This window comes from Zalophus californianus, chromosome 4, assembly GCF_009762305.2.
Source record: "Zalophus californianus isolate mZalCal1 chromosome 4, mZalCal1.pri.v2, whole genome shotgun sequence".
In the NCBI taxonomy this organism is placed as follows: Eukaryota; Metazoa; Chordata; class Mammalia; order Carnivora; family Otariidae; genus Zalophus; species Zalophus californianus.
In genome coordinates, this window is record NC_045598.1 from 66,292,242 (window position 1) to 66,315,239 (window position 22,998).

Consider the following 22,998-nt stretch of genomic DNA (forward strand, 5'->3'; position numbering starts at 1 on the left):
TCCTAATTTTTAGTCTTACCAGATATTTTCTTTCACTCTCCAGAATTAAAGTTATTTTCTTATTTCTACCCACTTTTTTTGTATTTGAAAATATTTGATTGCAGGATTTCATTCCACTTATTTCAGTGAAATTTTCCACTCTCATGTCCTATACTTTCTACTAGCATTAAGTCTGCTGTTGTGAAGATACTGACCAAATTTTATCACTGACCCAAAACCTGGTAGGTTAAAATTTAAGTAGTGATGATGTGGTGTTAATGGAGCTTGTGAATATTTATTATTGAAAGATCCAAGGTGGCTTGGCCACATGGAACATATTGTTCCTCTGCTCCTCTGCACCATATGGAGGGTTCACATTTGCATTTTAACCTAATCAAATATCAAATATTAATACAATCAGGAGGGGTCTAAATATTTTGAAACCACTATGACTTTTTAAATTATAAATATGAATAATGGACTTGGCTAAGTTACAAAACTTAAATATAATCATAGCTTTGGGCCTTTTCTGGTTTCTATAAAAACCCTTCCCTTGTGCCTGTCCTGAATATAATTAAAATATGTTTCTTATCACAAATGTGCATAAAATAATGAAAAACAGCCCTAGACTACTAGATTTTATTAACATCACTGTCCCTTTATATTGAAAAGTAGAATAACTGAATTTGATTGAAAATATTCTTATTAAGTAATATTTTTGAATAAAATATCTAGCAGTTTATAAACAAATAAGACATGGACAGCTATTCTTGATTTGTATCCAATGTATTAATGTGGTTGATATAGATGAGATCTTATTGCTTATCATTTAAAATGTTGATATCAGCTTATATAGGAACATTTATTTCTGACACTGTAAAGGATTTATATTGCATGCAAAGTACCTTACATTCAATCATACTATTACAGTTTTTGACAGAAAATATATTAAAGAAATTGAACAGTGTATTCTTTTAAGGAGTCCTGAAGTTCTATTGTTGTAAGCTATTCCTTGAAGACTGATATTGATCACCACTTGACAAGGTTTAAAGTTCATCTTTTACTCACCAAGGAGACTTCGAGGAAGCAATGATACATAATACAAAGATCAGAGCCATGATGCATACAGTAAAGAAATAAAGTAAAAGTGTCAGCATATTCTAATGTAAGATATAGAAAATATGTTGGTTTTTAAATTTCATAGTTTTGCTTTAAGTAAACAAGGTGAACCTATCAAGGAAGAATAGCTCAGAGTATCTAGCTGATATCGTTTGAATGGGATATGATGCACTGATTAGATCTTAGGGAATATTTTCATTATGTTTGACATAACAAAATAAGCTTATTCAGAAAACCAAAAATTCACTCTGAATATAATAGTAAAACTCTACTATATACACACTTATTTAACTCTGAATTGGAAACTCTTTCAGGTGACAATTAACTTTCTACCTGATAAATAAGGTTAGAATAATACAATTAAAGATAAGGCATTTAATTCCCATTTTGGCCAATGCAGTAAGAAAGCTTTTGGTTCCTGGGATTAACAACAACAAGTGTCAAATAATGCTAATTGAACAAAAAGCAACAAACATTGAAACAGATTTACATGAGTTTAGTAAATATGAGCATGGATTCTGGACTAGATAAACTAGATGATTAAATTCACTTGTCAACATGGGGCACCTGGGTGGCTCAGTCGGTTAAACATCTGCCTTGGGGCTCAGGTCATGATGGGAGCGAGCCCCACATCAGGCTCTCTGCTTAGTGGGAAGTCTGCTTTTCCCTCTCCGTCTATCACCCAGCCACTACCACTACCCCCTGAGCTCATGCTCTCTCTCTAATAAACAAATAAAATCTTTAAAAACACAACAAAAAAACAAAGATAAATAAATTCACTTCTCAACTGAATGAGTATGAGCATTTTACTTAACTTCATAGGACTTCAGTCTCCCCATCCATAAAATGAACTTTATAGCTACTAACTTGATAGGGCTGTGCTCAGTATACAGAACACACTCAACAAGTATTCATTAGTATTTTTGGTCAAAGGAGTAAGAAAGAAATTACCGTTTTTGGTAGTGTGTTCATGGAATAACAATTACACTAGAACTCAATTTTTTATCTTCACATATATTTGGAATTTGAAGAAAGCATAGCTCTTATTTTGCTGTGATCTGACAAATCTCATTGATTATAGTGGTAAGGTGCCTTTCTCAATTCTAAAAATACGTAAATAGTTAAATAATGTAATTGAATAAAAACCTAATTTTTCTATATTGGAGGAGGCAACCGACTTAAGCTGGTTATCAGTTCATGTCTCAAATATTATTAAAGGTATATGATGTACACGTGAAATCAAATTACAAAAGAACTAGTTATTTTTTGTACAATTTTCTCCCCATGGGCAATTTTCAACTTCCCTGCTATTATGAAATGTTATCGATAATGACAGAATAACTGCTTGATAGCTTTATTGAACGTTACTTTTGAAATGCCAAGTAATTCCCAAGATGCTTCAGTAAGTCCCAGAGTTGTGAATATAGTAGCCACCTTATTTTGTCAAGATTACCATACATATGGATTGCATGAGGATTTGGAAAACAGGCTCAAAATAAATTTGACACTAAACAAATTCCAGTTTAAGAAATTTAACAGCCGATCCAATTAATTCTTATTTTTTATAAGGATTTCTTACAACGGCTTCCAAATTTAAAATTCTCCAAAACAAAATTTGTTTCAAAACTTCTACCCTTATCCTCTTTTGCTGTTATTAAAGCCAGGCTCTATATGGCTCATTTGAAAGAGTTCAAAGAATATTGAGAAAGAATGTATAATTTCATATAGAATAAATAACATCAATATTAATTTAATTCATGCATCTATACTAAAAGGATGTACAATAAAAATTGGCTTTATAAATATCTGTGACAAAAAAGGGTACAGATTCTTATGGAAAAATTCTCACTGGAAGTCATATCATTGTGCATTTTCAAAATCAGAGATGAGGTATATTTTACATTTGATATGTGAGAGTAAGAAAAATCTTTCCAGAGTATGTCATGCTTTACATATTTTTTACTGCATTCTAGGAAATGTATGAATTTTAAATAAGAAATTGTTTATAGATACAACTTGATTCATTCAAAATTGTAATTTAAAAGTTTGCAGTCAGATACAAAATTTATTTTTATTATTGCATTATAATGCCATGAATTTTCTTCCTCCAAATTGGTTTGATTCCGAAATTGCTTTTTATGTACTTGAGTTTGATAGAAATTAATTTTAAGAAGGACATGAAGAGGACTGAATCAAAATAAAATGTTTCTGTGCAAGGAAGGAAACAGTCAACAAAACCAAAGACAACCTACAGAATGAGAGAAGATATTTGTAGATGACATATCTGATAAAGAGTTACTATGGAAAAATATATGAAGAACTCATATAACCCAACACCTAAAAACCAAATAATCCAAATTAAAAATGGGCAGAAGACATGAACAGACCTTTCTTCAAAGGAGACATACAGATGGCCAGCAGACACATGCAAAGATGTGCAACATCACTCATCATCAGAGCAATGCAAATTAAGACTGCAGAGCTATCACCTCACACATGTAAGAGTGGCTAAAATCAAAAACACAAGAAACAAGTGTTGGCCAGGATGTGGAGAAAAAGAAACCTTCTTGCACTGTTTGTGGGAATGCAAACTGGTGCAGCCACTCTGGAACACAGTATGGAGGTTCCTCAAAACATTAGAAATAGAACTAACCTACAATCCAGGAATCTCACTACAGGGTTTTTATCCCCCAAAATACAAAAATCCTAAATAAAAGGGGTACATGCATCACTATGTTTATTGCGGCATTATGTACAACAGCCAAACTACAGAAGCAGCCCAAGTGTCCGTTGAAAGATGAATGGATAAAGAAGATGTGGTATATATGTACAATGGAACATTATTCAGCCATAAAAAGAATGAAACCTTGCCATTTGCAACAACATGGATAGAGCTAGAGAGTATAATCCTAAGCGAAATAGGTCAGTCAGAGAAAGACAAATACTATATGATCTCACTCATATGTGGAATTTAAGAAACAAAACAAATGAGGAAGAAAAAAAAGAGAGAGGCAAACCAAGAAACAGACTGTTAACTACAGAGAACAAACTGATGATTACCAGAAGGGAAGTGGGTGGAGTGTGAGTGAAACAGGTGATGGGGATTAAAAAGTACATTTATCATGAAAAAAATACACGAAGAAAATAGCAGTGTGTTGCTTCTTTTGCTCTTTTAGCAGATTAGTAGTGTTTATAATGAACTTGAGTGGATATAAATGGATCATTAGGTGTTGGCAAAATATTATAGTCTGATGAAAATAGATTGGGACTCAGAGTAAAGATGAATGAAGCTACTTTACTCGTAAAACCTTGAACAACTCACATAACTGAAAGGTACACATTTCTTACTTGGAAAATATGGGTAGTTTCTCTGACTTGACTATTTCACAGTGTTGTTAGGAATTGAAGTAGACCAAATACGTGTTTGAATGAGTTGTTTGAAATTATAGATAAGTGACTATATTAAAATGTATTTGGCTGTGACCAACCACAGTCTGCAGAGTGGCACGACATACAAATTTTGATTGTTGTGACCATGATCATTGGCATCATGAATCTCACTTGTTGAATTTAGGGTTGACCTGATGTGGTTACCACTTCCGAAAATCTGTTATTTGCCCTCTCTACCACTTAGGGAACATTCAGCCTGAATCTATTTCAGTTCATGTTAAAATGTGTCCTCAATTCCTTTCAGATGCAAGGCCTCTGAATCTTATCTAGAAGAAAACCTAAGGGCAGTTCAGTACTGTTGCGTTCTTGGTAAGTTGCAGGCATATCGAATTTCAAATTTTAGGCATGTATAAGAAAAAAGGGTGTCAGAGGGAGATTCACAGTACTACTCAATTTATCAAAGAGAACAGAGTATGATCATAGCATTTTGATACTTCATTTACTAAACAAGCTGTTTCTTATTGATATATTTGGGAAGTCACTTCAGCTATGATCTCTGAATTTTAAAGCATAAATATAAGTTCAAAATGTGCAATGTGCTATACAATAAAGTTAGAATTACAATGGACTTAGCCCAGAACATCTGCTCTCCCTGCCAATATCCCTATAGGCATACCCTTTGGTCTTTTGTTTTTAGATGGCAACAGACCATGGATGATAATGACATTTCTGAAATAAACAAAACCACTCTCTTTGGAAATTCGACTCCACTCATTCCTTTAAATAATTCATTTAAATCAATTAAGCTGAATACATTTATCAAGGGTATATTATGAGTTTAGTAGTTCTCTTCTTCAATATATCCAAGGAATTCTTACATCTGCATTCTAAAAATGATGCCTTGATCACATCTTACCAATTTAGAATTCTGAAAGTTTAAACATGGCTAACTTCAAACATTTGGCAAGAAATAATATTTTGTATTTTATAATTTGCATGGTTGTGAAAAATGCCCAACAAAACCCAAACTGACCAGGTTATGACCTCTTTTTTATGTTAATTAAATATAGTTTGTGGTTATAATTTCAATATTTTAAAAACATGTCAGTAAAAAGAAAAAATTAAGCTATCAAGATCAAGATTCATTAATTACCAAATGAGCAATATTCCTATGGCATTCATTTAGGCAAAGCAAGCTGCTTTATACTTTTTCATATGGATGTTTTGGCTGTGTGTAGGCATAGCCTACACCTTTAGTATGCTTTGATCACAGTTTACCATAACATGTCTCAGAATAACAATAATATGTTATATGTTGAATAATATTGAGCCTAGCCCCACGGAGACTTAATTGTAGCTTGAGAGAAAGGAAGGAATTTCTCTAGCACCTGAGGCAAATTAGAACCATAGGCAAATTTAATTTATTCATTAAATGTACAAGCAAAATACAGTAAAAAACAGATTCATTTACTTGGATAATTGAGGCCTTAAGCTCAAGTATTTCACTAACTATTCAGATAATTTAGGCAAGTATTTTTTTCCTATTCTATCCTTGAATTATCTTGATAATTGCTTCTTTTTCCCTTGATTTCATAAGGAGAATAGAAAAATCCTTCACATTTTGCTCAAAAAGTTTTTTCCTTTTATTTTTTTTATTTTTTTATTTTTAAGATTTTATTTATTCATGACAGACAGAGAGAGAGAGAGAGAGAGAAGCAGAGGGAGAAGCAGACTCCCAAGGAGCAGGGAGCCCGATGCGGGACTCGATCCCGGGACCCTGGGATCATGACCTGAGCCGAAGGCAGACGCTTAACCATCTGAGCCACCCAGGCGCCCAAAGTTTTTTCCTTTTAAGTGAGAGATTTAATAAATGCTATTTAGAAGCATGATGTTGTAAGAGATTTGTATATCTTATGCACATATGTGTACATGTGTTTTACATATATAGTATTACATATATTTATACACAAGTATATGTGAAAACTTACACATATACATATATGTTTTTGCCATTGGAGCTTATTTTATCTCTATTGGATTTGACAATCCCACTGGTGTCCCTATCCAGGATATTATTAGAAAGTCCTATAACCAGCACTACATGTATTACACTTTACTCTTTATATACCCATTTGGTTGGTGGGGGGAGCTGTTATTTACACAAGCAAATTGCTGAGAAGATGAGGACACCACTGAAGCAACAGAGAATTAAATATTAGGAGACTATCTAGTCTCCTAGCAAGCCTCCCAGGGAAGCTATTGGTGGACTTAACTGTGTTAACGAACCTGAAACGGTTGTGTGAGTGTGTTAGGCACTCCACTTCTCATTTTTCCAGCCATGTGAAGCTATTCCCATTTTTTTCTCTAAAGGATCATGCTTTCTCATGGCCTCCATGAGCCTGCATATGGCATCTCCTCTTCCTGGAAGCCTCAGTCTCCCTTCCCTTTCCCCTTGGATTGCTCATCTATACTTACTTGGTGTTTAAAGCTTTTACATCTTTTCACAATTTTGCCATCCCTATGAGAGCTCTCCTTACACATTCTTGTTGCTGTCACCCACACTGAAGTTTTAGCCCCACAGTGTTCTCTCTTTCCTTCTGTCACCATTTTTTGGAGTTTTGTACCCTTGTAAAGACTCAATGGACATCATAGATCCTTATTTTTCTGTCCTCCTCACTTAACTGATCTTCCTTATCTTCATTCTCCACTACCCATTCCACAGATGGCGATCTGGACTGGCACTGTGTGATAGAACCTTGACAGACTTGTTATAGCTCTGCAGCGTCCAATACCATAATCACTAGCTACATGTGGTTATCGGGCACTTGAGCCATGACTAGTTGAACTGAAGAACTGTATTTATAACTTCGTTTACTTTTAATTAATTAGCACGCAAATTAAAACAGCCACAGTGGCTAATGGCTATTATACTGGCAAGTGCTGCAATGGGGAACTTGCATTCACCGTCCAATGCACAAGATGCAAAATCACAAGGTAAAGCATTCTACTCTTAGCCCATCATAGCCAGGTCCCATAATAATACTTAAACATTGTTCACACTCACCAGATGCGCTGGCTCTTTACCCTCATCTGATGCATACTTAATCCCTCTTTCCCCACCTTGCTTTTTATCATACATGACTAGAATGACTCTCTTGGCCCATTTTCTTTCTGTCACACTCCACTGGCAAAATGATGATTGTTAACACTATTGCAAATTTCACATGAGAAGAGGGCTGATTACATGGGCTGGGAAAGAGAAAACACAGATCTGTTGACCGGTCTCACTTTATATTTAGCATCATATGTTCCTTTGCACTGTTGAATAGACAAACAAACCTGACAAAGCCTTTCATGCTCCCACTCTTCAAAATGACCAGTTTACACCCTATATTTCCTCAAATATCAACATTCTCTCTTCCACTCTCAATGGCACAATGCTATTGCCTAATAGTTCAAGAGTCATCAGAAAATTGGGGCGCCTGAGTTGTTCAGTCGGTTAAACATCTGCCTTCGGCTCATGTCACGATCCCAGACTCCTGGGATCGAGCCCTGCATCAGGCTCCCCGCTCAGTGGAGAGCCTGCTTCTCCCTCTCTCTCTGCCTGCCCGTCTGCCTCTTTGTGCTCTCTCTCTCTCTGTCAAATAAATAAATAAAATCTTAAAAAAAAGAAAGAAAATATCACTTCATTATCTTACTACAAAATTTTATTTCCTACCTACATCTTGTTAAATATCCCTCCTCTTCTTCAAACCCACCGAATGAATTCCAAATTTAGAGATTTTGCACTCATTGTTCTCTCTTTTCTACAAAGTGTCCTGTGTTGGCTCTTTCCTGTTGTCCTAGGTTTACGTTCAAAGAGCATCTCCTTGGTGAAGCCCGCCTTGGCCAGATTACATATCATGTTCTCACTGACCTTTTCCTCTTTCTTGCCGTGTTCGAGCCCTCTCCTCCAAAACATATTACTACATTGTTCACTTCCAACTATCCTGCCATTCCTCTTGACCAGTTATCATTTCTGCCCTGGACTTTTGAAATAACCAAATAACTAGTCCCTCCGGTTTATAATTGTCCTCCTCCAATCTATTCTCCACATTATTTTTGAATGATCTTTTAAAAATGGACACCTGATTATTTATATTACTCTACTTCTTTAAATATTTCTTATGATTCCTTGAGTAGAAACCTATACTTGACAGTTAACATGAGCTGAAACTTACATACCTCTTCAGAATTGACTCAAGTCATCACTCCCCTGAACCATTATATATTTTTTAATTCCAGCCTTGGAATTAATTTCCAAATTAAATTCCCTTGTGTTGCCATATTTTCCATATGCTTGTTTATCTACTTGGAGGCCATCTCTATTCCTGATCTTTTACATGGTCACTTCTTATTCATCTTTCAGATCTCAAGATCACATGTCACTTCAAGAAGAAGTGATCCTGATCCTGATCCCAACTTACCTGTGTCCTCACACACCTATATGCTTTTTTTTTATTGAAGTAAAATTGCCATATAACATATTAGTTTCAGGTATATAACATAATGATTCAATATTTGTATGCACTAAGGGATGATCACCACAATAGACCTAGTTGCCATCTGTGACCATACAAAGTTACAAAAACTTTTTTCTTATGATGAGAACTTTTAAGATTTACTATCTTAGCAACTTTCAAATATACAATATAATATTATTGACATTTTTTCAATGTGGTGTATCACGTTGATTGGTTTGTGGTTGTTGAAGCATCCTTGTATCCCTGAAATAAATCCTATTTGATCATGGTGTATGATCTTTTTTAAAAAAAATTCAGTTTGCTAAAATTTGTTGAGGATTTTTGCATCTATGTTTACCAGGCATATCACCCTGTAATTTTCTTTTTCTGAGACATTCTTGGGTTTTGGTATCAGAGTAGTGCTGGCCTTGTAAAATGAGTTTGGAAATGATCCCTGATGTTCATTTTTTTGAAAATGTTTGAAAAGGATGGATATGAAATCTGTGAATGTTTGGTAGACTTCACCCAGTGAAGCAATCTGGTCCTAGACTTATTTGTTGAGAGGTTTTTGATTACTGATTCAATTTCCTTAACTGTAAATTGGTCTATTCAAATTTTCTGTTAACTTCATGATTCAATATTGGAAGACTGTATGTTTCTAGGAAATTATCCATTTCTTCTATGTTGTCCAATTTGTTGGCCTACAGCAGTTCACAGTAGTCTTTTTTGATTCTTTGTATTTCTTTGGTATCAGTTGTAACTTTTGTTTCATTTCTGATTTTATTTGAGCCTTCTTTCTTTTTTTCTTATTGAGTCTAGCTAGTAGTTTGTCAATTTTGTTTGTCTTTTCAAAGGACCAGCTCTTTCATTGAATTTTTATATTGTCTTTTTAGTCTTTACTTCATTTATCTCTCCTCTGATCTTCATTATTTCCTTCCTTCTATTAACTTTGGACTTCATTTGTTCTTTTATTTCTGGTTCCTTTAGGTGCAAATTAGGTGGTTTATCTGAGCTTTTTCTTGTTTCCTGAGATAGACCTGTATTGCTATGAACTTCCCTCTCAAAACTGCTTTTGCTGCATTCCATAGATTTTGGTATGTTGTATTTCCATTTTCATTTGTCTCAAGATTTTGGGTTGCTTTTTTTTTTAATTTTTCCTTTGATTTCGTTGTTAACCCATTGGTTGTTCAGTGGCAGGTTGTTTAATCTCCACATATTTGTGAATTATTTTTTGTCTTCTTCCTGTAGTTGGTTCTAGTTCTATAACCTTGTGGTCACAAAAGGTGCTTGATAGGATTTCAATCTTCCTAAATTTATTGAGACTTGTTTTATGACATAAAATATAATTTATCCTGAAGATTTTCTCATGTGCACTTGAGAAGAATCTGTATTCTGCTGCTTTTGAATGCAATGTTCTATATATATCTATTAAGTCTATCTGGTCTAAGGTGTCATGTAAGGCTGACGTTTCTTATTGATTTTTCTGCCTGGATGATCTATTCATTGATGTAAGTGGGGTTCCTAGATACTCATAACTACGTGACTTTATAACTAGTAGACTATTTGGAATGATTACGGTAAACTAAATGTGACAGATTACAATGATAAATTTTTCTGTGCACTAGATTTTTATTTATTTTTTATTAAATATATCCTTATAATTCTAAGAAAATATGTAACCTTTTATTATACCCTCAAAATTACTATATGTGTTAGGCAATCTAACCATCATTATTTTCAATTCATAGGCAAGAAAATACAATTCAAAATGCTAAGCACTGAGCGATAGAAATGGTACTTAAAACTATGTGTTCTGACACTAACCTCATGGTATTTCTTAGGCTAGGACAGCCATGTCTGTTAGTGCAATAATAGTTGATATCTAAGATTTTTTTTTTTTTTACCAGACCTCAAAGTAACAGATAAAAGTAGCATGTTTGAAATTTATAGTATTATATTATTTATAGATTTTTTCTGTTTTAGTTAAATGGGCTGATTTTCACTTATTTTGACCCTATATTGTTATGTTCTGATGGTTGTTCACACCTTTTTAGTAGAGAAGGAGGAAATACTTTTTTTTAGAATTCTGGCTTCAAGCTGTTGCAAGAACAAATTAATTCTACGCTTATAAAGTATAGTAGGATGATAAACATTTTTTAAAAGTAAAAACATACATTTTATATTCAATGAGGTATTGTTTTCTTAGAAAATTATGAGGAACAAGGATTTTAAAACAATTTTGCTGCATATAACTCATGAATAAATTCTCTCTTCATTGTAGAAGACACCATCTTTGCCCCATTATTAGATGAAATAAACCCAAGGACAAAGGAAATCAAGAGGTAATCTTTTTGGCAATCTTGTCATGCAGTTTCTGCAAAACATTCCCTGCAGTGCAGGATTGTTCAAAGCTTCACATGCTGATTCTTGCTTGCTGTGAGAAAAAACTAGCTGCCTCTTGCTAAGAAAGATTTTCTGAAAAGGAAAAGGAACTGAGTGACTTGCTGTATCTGTTTGGCCCAAGGTCTTGACAAGCCACAGTCCATGTCTCAGTGATCAGCTGTATTCATTTTGCATCATGTGCCCCGATTGGTTGAAAGTACTTAGACTTGAGAAAGAAACATCTTATTTAATGTTGCCCTCTTATTTCCAAAGAGCATCCTTTCCTACATCAACTTCTTACATTGCACATTCTTTTCCCCTCTATCTCTATGTTTCCTTAATCCTATTGGTCTTGCTATCAAAAAAAAAAAAAAAGAAAACGTACAGCATTATAAATAATATAAATACATAACTCGCATGATATTTAGAAAACAAATACTGAAGATTGTGCTGAAAGTTTCATCCTACAAGATTTCCAAACTCACTGAGATTGTATCAAAAATCAAAACTTCACATGTTTTTTGAGGAACTACCTGGGATTTGAGAGTGACTCTTTTCCACTGTTGCTCCCTTTAAAAACTATAGGTGTAGACTGACATAGAAAGTTCTTTAGAAGATATTGCCAGAACGAAGACAGAAATTTTGCTGTGTATGAAATTGTGTCTAGTGTATTATAGTAGGTTATCTCTTGGTCAATTGTCATGTGTCCATACACTTGAAATTGTATTAATGTATTAATTACCTGATTAGGCATAGCGATGTAAATAGTCCAAAGCAGATATGCATAAAAAGGTCATAGTTGTTATGATTGCTTGAGTATATGGCTGTGATTTTAATAGCATGTTATCTAGCCAAAAACATTTCACAAAAATATGGTTGAAAATGATTAATTTTTTTTTTAAAGATTTTATTTACTTATTTGACAGAGAGAGACACAGCGAGAGAGGGAACACAAGCAGGGGGAGGGGGAGAGGGAGAAGCAGGCTTCCTGCCGAGCAGGGAGCCCGATGTGGGACTCGATCCCAGAACCCTGGGATCATGACCTGAGCCGAAGGCAGATGCTTAATGACTGAGCCACCCAGGCGCCCAATGATTAAAATTATTTTAAGCTATTATTTGCAAAGGATTTCTACCCTCATCGTATTATTAAGATTTATAAAATTTAGAGTTCTAAAGATCACCTCTTTCTTTGTTTTTCAGATAATGAGACAGACCTCAGAGTGGCCAGACTTTCCCAAAAACTGTTAGTGTGAATGGAACATTAACTTATTCCTGGCTAGCGGCCTCTATTGGATGGCATGCTATATCATATTTTATTTGGTTTCCATATTTAGTATGTGAAAATCTCAAAATATTATAAAATCAAGTATAAGGCATGAAAGATAATGCAATAAAGAAAAAGAAAACAGCCCTTAAACAACTTTTTTTTTTTTTTTTTTTTTTGCGGTTGAAATTACTATCACAAAGATAGGTACTATGCACTATTTTTTTTCCATGGAGTAAAGTGTTACTTGGCTAGTAAGCAATTATCATCTTGACCTTTTCATTTCTTCAAGTTGAGGCTCAAAACATTTATCAATATTATAAATTAATACAAATGTGAAGAGAATTATAGTGAATATACGGTAGATGTAGCTCTATTTAACAACGTTTTAAGAATAGCAGGTGCTTAATAAATTTTGTGGAATTTCAAATATACTCTAGCTTCTAGAAACTTTCCTCTAATATTAACATCTTACATAACCATGGTGCATTACTCAAAACAAAGAAATTAATGGTGAATTACTATTAACTGCAAGGTTTAAGAATTTTTCCATGAACATCATTTTTCTGTTCTAGAATCAAGTCCAGGGTATCATATTGCATTTAGTAATCACATCTCCTTAATCTCCTCTGGTCTGGAACAGCTCCTCTGTCTTTATTTTTAGTGACCTTGTCAGTTTTGAAGGGCAGTAGTCCAGTGTGATGTAGAGTGTCCTTCAATTTTGATTTTTCTGATGGGTTTCTTATACCCAAACTGAGGTTAAGAGTTTTGAGGAAGAATGCCACAGAGGTGAAATGGCCTTCTCATTACAACATTTTGCAGATTATATGATATCAACAACATATCCCTGGTGATGTTAACTTTGATGAAGTTAAAAACTGCCAAGTATCTCTACTGTAATGTAGTTTTTCTCTTTTCATACTTAATTATTTGGAAGTGAGTTATCCTCTTAGCCCACCTTCAAGTAGAAGAGAATCAAGCTCTACCTTCTGGAGAGAAGAATGTCTACATAGATTATTTGGAACTCTTCTATAAGGATCATTTGTCCCCATTTTATTTTGTATATTGAGATGCTAGCAATTGCATTATTATATACAATTTAAATGTCTTTTCATAATTCCAATTCTCTAGTTTTAAACCTAGCTGATTCACCCACAATTCTTTCTTTTAGAACCTGAAGTGCACGTTTGAGAATAAAAGGAAGAGTTTATATTGTTTTTAGAATTTGTTTTTCTATGTGGTCTATTAGCATCCACTTGCCAGAACAACCTATTTATTTCTTCCGTAGGAAATCATGTAGGAGGAAGTTCGATGTCCCTTGGAGCTAGAAAATTATCAATTTTAAGCTTAATAAACTGGATCAAGCATATCAGTAGATTTTATTAAAGATATACATACACTAAGATATGACAGCCAAAAATAATAATCTTAAGCATTTTGAGATGCAACCAAACACAACTGTTTCTTTTTGCATGCAGACAGATGGAATAAAACGAATTGAAATTACAACTACATTCCACAATCATGGAACATATTTTCTAAAAGCTTCAGCTTCAAGGGATTTGAGTTTATGCTTTTGGAAGGACTAAATAGCCTGTTCATTGTGACCTCAATGGGTAACAAGGGATATGTAGAAACAATAGATCTAGCACACATATTGGTCTATGGCCATTAAGTGCCTTATAAGTGAGTAAAAAAACTTTAAAATCAATACAGATTTTTTTATGGGAAGCCAATGAAGAGATTTTCAAATAAAGGGTAATATGTTCAAACAGATGAATTCCTGTAAGGATGTGGCTGGCTGCATTCAACAGATAATATGTTTTGGAAAGACCATGGCTCTGCTAACTCATACATAGAAAGTCTGAGTGATCTCAACTTTACGAAATATATTGCTAATATCACATAGAATACAATATATCAGAAAAGTATCTCATGATGAGATAATGGATTGGAAAATATTTTGCAAGTGGTAAAATCCTCACAAATGTTAGTAATAATTATTAGAGTTCTTACATAATAATTCTCAATTTATTGCTTAGAAAAGGTGTCAGTTTAATGACAATTTGGACTTAACCACACTGACAGCACTGAACTATGATTTCATCTGTGAGTGCAATATTTAGTTTTGAGATATTTCACATTTTTTTCTCCCACTTCATTAAGTTTTGTGTAGATGAGGCTAACATTTTCCAACAATAAAATCATTCTTGCCTCAACTGATTTTTACCCGCACCATGTAGAGTTAGGCAAGGATACAGCAGTTCACCTGGTGACCTGCGTTTGCGTTTTCAATCACAAGTGACATACGGGTAGCAAAGCCGGGAGTTCTTGCCCTGAAAGCTCCTCCTAACTCCCTGATATGCGCAAGACTGAAACCTGAAATGGAAAAGCAAATGTGACCCAAAACTGACATGAGGAGATCGACTCCAACTTGTATCAATTCCATGTACAAAATTGTTGAACCGTCTACTGTCTGCCATCCTCACCATCACTCTGATTCAGATGCTGTAGATCCCCCTGGTTCCCCGTGTCCACCCACTCCCACTTGAGTCCTTTCCTCTGAGCATGGCTTCTACACTCCCTTCTCTGGTCCTCTGTCAGATTCTTTCTAAAATCTAATCCGGTCACACCATCCCCCCTCATCTTAAAACCTTCTAATAGTTTCCTATATCTCTCATGATAAAATCAAAATTGATTAGCATAGCCCATGAAGTCCTTTAGGATTTGGGTTTTGCTCACCTCTCCATGCCCGCCGTGGTCAGCCTGTATGCACTTGTCATAATGAGTTACTCCCACCTTTTGGTTTCCAGACTCCATTCCCCTAATCCTCTGCCTTACTGTCTTTTGTTCATGTTGTTCCTTCAATCAGCAACATTCTTACCCAGTCTTTTGTGGAGGTTCTTCTACGTCTTTTGAGGGCCTTTTATGTGTCCTAGAGACACTCTGTGCATATCTCAGTATTGCACTTTTTGTAGTCTTTTTATATCTGTCCTTTTGTCTCTCCTCTCTGCCAGATGGAAAACTCCTTGGTCAGTGACTTTACATTGTTAATCATCATATTCCCAGTATGTGAGCAATGACCAGTATGTAGTAGATATTTATTGAATATTTGCTAAATACACATGGAAGCTATGTGAATATATTCCCAATTAAATGATATATTTCTGTTATATAAAAATACATTTGAAAAAGAACATTCCCAACTATTTTATGGTGTATAAATTACTTCAATTTAATAACATATTAAGTTTTATAGAATAAAATTCTTTAAAAACTATAGACTAGATTACATAAAAATTTATATCAACACCTCCTTCTCAATTTCTTTATAAAATTTCACAGCTTTGTTTTTTCAAAATAGTCCTTCAGATCTATAATTTCATGATCTTTTCTATTAAAAACATTCCAATTTGCAGTTTCTTACATACAGATCATTCAAAGTGCATAAAACTAAAAGTAGCATGTCCACTTGAAGCACAGCACACTTTTTAAAATCAACTCATAGACAACATGAAAGCCATTCATATTAAAAAAGCAAATTCAGTAGTGGTATTGGTTTGAGATGAGATGAGACACAAATCACAGCTGGTCTGAACATTGCTCCTAGGCAGTGAAGCAGAAGGGATCCTGTAGAAGGGAAACAGTCATTGAACAATCATTGTGGTAGTGTTGAGAAAACTTCATTTTGTGCAAACTGAGATTACATTAATTGAGGACATTTGGAATGCAGGAACTAAATCAGCGTGTTTTTAACCAAATCCTTACTTTGAGGAGCTCTTCCAGGGTCAGAGAGGCTCTTCCCACCTGGGAATCATTGCAGTGGTTCATGTCCCACCAAATAGTCCTGGACAGTAACTTCAAGTGGAAACTCTCTGGCTGTCAATAACACTGCATTTGAATAATGATAGTGTAACAACTAGTAACATCAATGTAGTATGAAGAGTATGACAGGCACTTTACAAGTATTATCTTACTTAACTAGTAATACTTTCAAAGAGATGTTGGATGTCATCATCTTTTATATAAATATACAAATACAGAGACAAAATCACATGTTCAAGGTAACACAGCTAAAAAAGTGACAGGGCAAGAATTCAAAATTGTGTCTTTTGGTTCCATTGCCCAAGATCTTACCCAAAGAAAATAACACATTCTAAGCATCCAGGGCGGGGTTGGGGCGGGAGAATGTCACGGATTATCTTTATTTTGAAATAACGCTATGCTTTTTACTAATTTGGCTTTGTGAATAGTGATTTCTTTCAAAACAAAGCAACCTATTCCACTTCCAAATAGGGACATAGGTTTGGGGAATTTCATTTTCAAGTTAAGTAATGTTTTGTTCTGATGCGACCTCTGGAGGTGGTTTTGACATGGAAAAATGATGGGAAGATAAAGTGATTAAAGCTGTCAAGTGGTGTTCAAATTGTAAGAATGTAGTCATTTTGTTACTTTTTTTGTAAAAGTTTTATATACCTATAGAGTACTTCTGTTTAGAAGTGTGTGTGTGGGTGTGTGGGTGTTTATGGTGTGAGTGTTTTAAGGCTTTGTGATTGACAAAAATTACTGCAGGCATATGAATAATCCAAATTAGAATTTACCACCCAAAGGAAACAACAGCATGTATAGCTAAAGTAAATGGAGATTCTCGCAACTATTCTCTGTTGACAACCTTAGGGTCCTGCAGTGGATTCGTATTTTCTAATTGCATCATCTTGGTTTCTGTGAAAAATAATACGCATCATCTAGGGCTCTCGTTAGCCTTTGAGGCCATATAAGCATATTTCTCTTATTTTTAGCAATTTTCTTTTTTTTGAATTATATAAGGTCTACTAACTTCAAAAGTTATTTTCACAGACTATTCAAGGAAAGTAGGAAGCTGCCACAGTATCAAGCTAGGTTTTTCTGTATAGCACAAAGAATAAGTGTGAAAAAATATTTCTAGTCTTGTGAAAACCAAAACAAATTATTATAATACAATGTTTTTGATCTTGTGGAAAGAGCAAAACACATTTTTGAAGTTGAATGGTGTTGCTACATTTTGAGGGAGACAGAGCCTTCAGTGTATAAAATTATGTATCATTATGTTGTCAGGAGCCTGTAGTTTACATAGTAGTTAAGCTGAATAAATAATCAGGTAAAAGGATAAGCTATGTGCAGGTGAAAAAACACTCAATAAATTGACCATCTGAAAATTCCCTACAATGAAGCATGAGGAAAAAAATAGAAAAACGTGAGAGCTGAAGAGACAGGATAGATAGGAAATCCAACATATGTATTATATATATATATATATATATATATATATATAAACACATCTCTCTCTTTATCATCTATAACATATATATATATATATATATATATACACATATATATGTATATATATTTCAGAAGAAAAGAATACAAAGAATAGGGGAAAAAGCATGTTTGTGATGATGTATTAACTAAGAATTTTCTAGACCTAATAAAGGAATGATTTTATAGCCTTGGTAAAAACAGCAAACCTCAAGTCTGATAAATTATAAGGAGTTTACTCTGGGGAGCATTGTGCCAATACTTTAAAATACTCAGAGAAAAAGTTTTAAGAAATGAAGCAGATGAACATAGGGGGAATAAGAGAGAGAGAGAGAGAGAGAGGCAAACCATAAAACAGACTCTTAACTGTAGAGAACAAACTGAGGGCTGCTGGAGGAGAGATGGTTGGGGTTGGGCTAACTGGGTGATGGCTATTACGGAGGACACTTGCTGTGATGGGCACTGGGTAGTATATGTAAGTTATGAATCACTAAATCCTATACCCGAAACTGATATTACACTGTATGTAAACTAACTGGAATTTACAGAAAAACTAGAAACAAAACAACGAGGATAGAGAAAAGAAATATTCCTTACAATAAGATTACAATTAAATAAATACTAGATGTATCAATAGCAAAAATAAAAAGCAAGAGATAATGAGTTAAAAAGGTGTCATGTGTAAGTGAAAAACAAGTTTAAAAATGCATTTTAATACACAAAAAAGATGAGTTTACCAAAGACAGATCATCACTTAAAATTTTATAGAATACAGTTTAGGAAGAATCAATCTGAACTCCAGGGAAATGCAAAAAAATCAGACAGGATTGGTGTGAAAAAAATTAAGTATGCATGATATAAACAATAATTGACTTTATAAAAGTAAATGAATGAAAACACTTGTCTTATTTTTTTTTTTAAGATTTTACTTATTTATTTGCTGGTCAGGGGGGCACAAGCAGGGGAAGCGGCAAGCAGAGGGAGAAGCAAGCTCCCCATTGAGCAAGAAGCCCAATGTGGGACTGGATCCTAAGACCCTGGGATCGTGACCTGAGCCTAAGGCAGACACTTAACTGATTGAACCACCCAGGTACCTGTTTGTCTTATTCTTGAAAGGGAAGAAAAAAAAAAGACATAAAGATCAAGGTATAGCATCATACCTCATATTACTGATTCGTTAATTATTTAATTTATTAAGAAAAGTCCAATTATAGTGACTGAGGATTTGCCAATTTTTGGGTATTTGTTTCCCATTGCCCTTTCTTCTGTTGAAAATAAATGTCAGTTCATTTTTTGGACATACTTTCATCTCAACCTCCTTTACACTCATTTATATGAGCTATAATTTTATTACCTCTTTGAAAATATTAATAATAAGATATTTACTTCTGTCATTTTCCTTTCCTAAAACAGACCAGACTATTTTAAACAAAATTGCATCTGAAAATCTTTGAGAAGCAACATTTTCTTCTTAAGTTTGGTGTAAGTTTGGTCTTTCCATTATTTCAAAAATAGGTCTAATTAAATAGGAAAATCTTTCTAAAAAAATTCAGTGTCGTCTGTGGGAGACAGCAAGACAACTGAAAAGACATGGTATATGGACTCACCCAGACCTGGATTCAAATCCCTCTGAAACCCTGTACATTTTCTTTCCCAGTGTATTTCTTATCAAGCTACTTGCCTTTTCTATATCCTATTTGTTTCATACCTTTTTGTAAGTTCCAGCCTCCATCCTTAATTTCTTCTTATCTTCTATTGTCAATGCCTTTAGATTTCTAATTTTTTGCCTAATTATTTCAACTATTTTATTGATTATTATTTTTTATTGATTATTAAACTGTTATCTCTCAGCTATAAATTCACCTTTATAAACCACCTTTGTGTTTTGGGGGCTGGGGTAGTGATGATATATTTATCATTTGTCATCTGGTTTCCTTTAGGTTTTGCAAATGGGGACACTGAGGCAGACCGGAGGCAGGGAAAGGAATGGAGGCTTTGCTCCCTTTTGTCTGCTTCCTGTTCTTTTCAGCATCACATCAGTGATGGCCCATACCCCTGCACTAGCCGGTAGATTCAGTTCCCTACTTCTTTTAGCACTCCCAGAATCAGCATTGTTCATAATAGTAAAAAATAGAAACAGCCCAGTGTATATCAACAGTAGAATAGGTAAATATTTCATGGTCAATCATAATAAATGAATTAAAATAACGTATACTAACTTGATTGAATATCAATGATATGATGTTGAAGAGGCAAGATAATGGAATATATACAGGATGGTTCTATGTATATAATGTTCAAGAGCATAGGACATGCATAGGTGTTAGAAACTATAAAGAAAAGCAAGAACATGATTACCCCAAAATTTGGTGGTGCTCTATGGAGGAAGGAAAGAGATGCGATTGTGGAGAGATAACTTCTGGGGTAGCTATGAGTAACTCCTACATTATTGTTCTCTAAGTTTGTATATGTTATGTCTCAGACAATTTTTTTGTGCCTAAGCTATTTTTCACAATAAAACTAAAAATAGAATAAGTAAGTAAAACACAAAATTTCAAAGGGAGAATAAATAGGGCCCTGGTAAGATAAATGGTGTCATATAAGCAGAGGAAGACTTTTTTCAAAACCATGTTGGTAGAGATAAAACCAAGTTTTGGAATTGTAAATATACTATTGAGATCTTACAAAAAAAAAATGAGGGAAGGCGGGAGGGAGGGAGGGAGTGAGGAAAGAAGGAAGGAAGGAAGGAAGGAAGGAAGGAAGGAAGGAAGGACGGACAAAAGTCTCAGAAGTTATAGCACTTTTATAACAGTTATACCAATGTAATAAAATGGGGCATACTATAGACACCTTTATTAGCAAGCTCCAGTGTTGTGAGTTTTAAAACAAGTGATATAACTGATCGTCTGTGGTTCAAATAAATGGTCAGACGTCCAGCAAATTGGGACATTTTGCTATAGTGATTTTTGTTTCTAAAATGTCTGAAGTCATATTCTAACTATTTTCAGATGCATATATACCTTAAACATAATGCAGCATTTTTCAGAACTATGTACTGCCATCAGGTGTGAGCAGAAGGTATGGGGGAATCTCAGATCAGGCAAATGAAAAGGAGAAGCAAAGAAAGAGAACAGAAATCCAAAATATGGAAGGGCAAGGCTATCAATAAAACAGAAAATCCATGCTGAATCAAAATGAGATTACAAGCACTGAACTCAATAAAAAGTGACCAAAAAGAAGCCTCCATATAAATGTGTTTTCATAACTTCTCCAATTCTCTGGGCTTATTTATGCTAATACCTAAGTCTCCGAATACCAAAGGGAAAATCTAATACAGAAAGTGGTCACTCCCCACCCCTTCTAAGACACAACTTTTCTCTTGTGACCTGAATTACACCACTGCTAACTTACTCTATAAACTGCCATCTTTCTTTTGGTCCTTTAAACACTCCTACTCCTTCCAACAGCTATCTGATTATTTCTTTGGCCTTCCACAAGAAAACAACGGTGACAATACCACCTCCCTCTGACTGTATACCCCTCAACTACTGCTTTCTCTCTTCATCCTCATTGCCAATATTTGCGGTGCTATCTTAAGTACATTATTGGCTACTTTCACTTAAAATACTGTTTCGACTTTTTCAAAAACTTGTAGTTTGGTGTATGTACCCACGAGAACTGTGCTTGCTGTCCCTCAGTTTACCAGTGATTGCTGGGTTGCTAATCCACAAGATGCTTTCAGTCCTTAGCTGTCTTGACTTCAGTACTCTTCTCTTGAAACGCTTTCTCCTCTTGGCTTCTAGAACAGAATTCTCTCTAGCCCCACCCGTACCCCCACTTCCTTGTAAAGTATCCATGGTGAATCATTTAGAACTCTAAAGGAATTATGATTTCATTTGCCTTTAGATAGCTTAAATGCTGCATGACACTCCATACATGTATTCTGTTCTCCTGTTGGAATTAGATTCCAAATCTGACTCTCCCAGCTACTTCTGTTCCCTACTTGAGAGCAGAGAAGATATTTGCTACTCTCCAAGCCCTAGTGAGCATGGGAAAATTATGAAAATCTGTAGCAGTTTTTACTGGCTACTCTCCTGGTAGTTTTTTTTTTTTTTTAACTGTTCTGCCACACTGTGCAGAAAAGACTAAAAGGCTGGATGAGGGCTAGGCTTGTCATTACATTAGAAAGAATTGCACACATTCCCTATGATTTGAGATCCTTCCAAACCATTTTTGTTATTCTGTCATTTTGAGATCTTGCAACAAGACCCCATCTGGACATAAAGGGCAAGTCATAGGGGTCCTTCTGAATGCCCTCTCACTTAAGTTTCCTTCTTAATGACTATAATTTTCTTCTTCTTCTCCCAGTCCAGGTAATCTTTTCCACAGAATCTTGCAGTGTTTTATATCATTCCAATATATAGTTCACAGATTCTGCTGTAGCAGCATTCCTTGAGACATTAGGTGCTAGGGAGATAAAGTTGATTGGGAGAAGGGACACGGTGGAGTGGGAGGGGCTGAGGGGTGGGTTGGGGGTTGGGGGAAAATTACTACGCTGAAAGCAGCAGTTTATACACTAATTTGAAAAATAGGATAGAAAGATTGTGTAGAATAACAATTTTGTATGTTAACTTCTGGGGTTCATATATTATTTTAGATTAAATTTCAAACATACTAAAATATATAGTAATAATGTGACTCTTCTGCAGCTGTTCTTCAATATCTCACCATGTAGGAGGGTCTATATCGAGATACCTTATGATCTTTTCATCTCTATAATTAATTATGTGCTTATTTTCTCCCATCACACATATTTTCATATTTTATTTTACCAGAAAAATGGGTTTATTTTATTCAAGAATAGCAAAGAATTACAATTTGGGACAAGGAAGCTACAGCAAGACCCTAGGTAAGTCCAGAGAGAAAAGGAGAGAAACACTCATTTATAAGGAAGTTGAGAGGGCTATTATAAGCAAAAAGTCCACGGGAGTTCAAAATATTCTGGCTTCTCATTGGCTGAGTTTTGACTGTTTCTCATTGGCCAGGCTGTTGCCAGGGGAGGAGGAA

At 34.7% G+C, this 22,998-nt stretch overlaps 1 long non-coding RNA gene across 1 annotated transcript; it reads right to left on the reverse strand.

Moving 5' to 3' along the window:
* Nucleotides 1-15,973: 15,973 nt before the first annotated feature.
* LOC113932614 lies at nucleotides 15,974-21,691 on the reverse strand. Its single transcript, XR_003523103.1, has 3 exons — nucleotides 21,635-21,691; nucleotides 16,405-16,527; nucleotides 15,974-16,266 (listed from the first exon to the last, which is right to left on the reverse strand). It is a non-coding gene; the product is annotated as an uncharacterized LOC113932614 (long non-coding RNA).
* Between the last annotated feature and the right edge of the window lie 1,307 nt (nucleotides 21,692-22,998).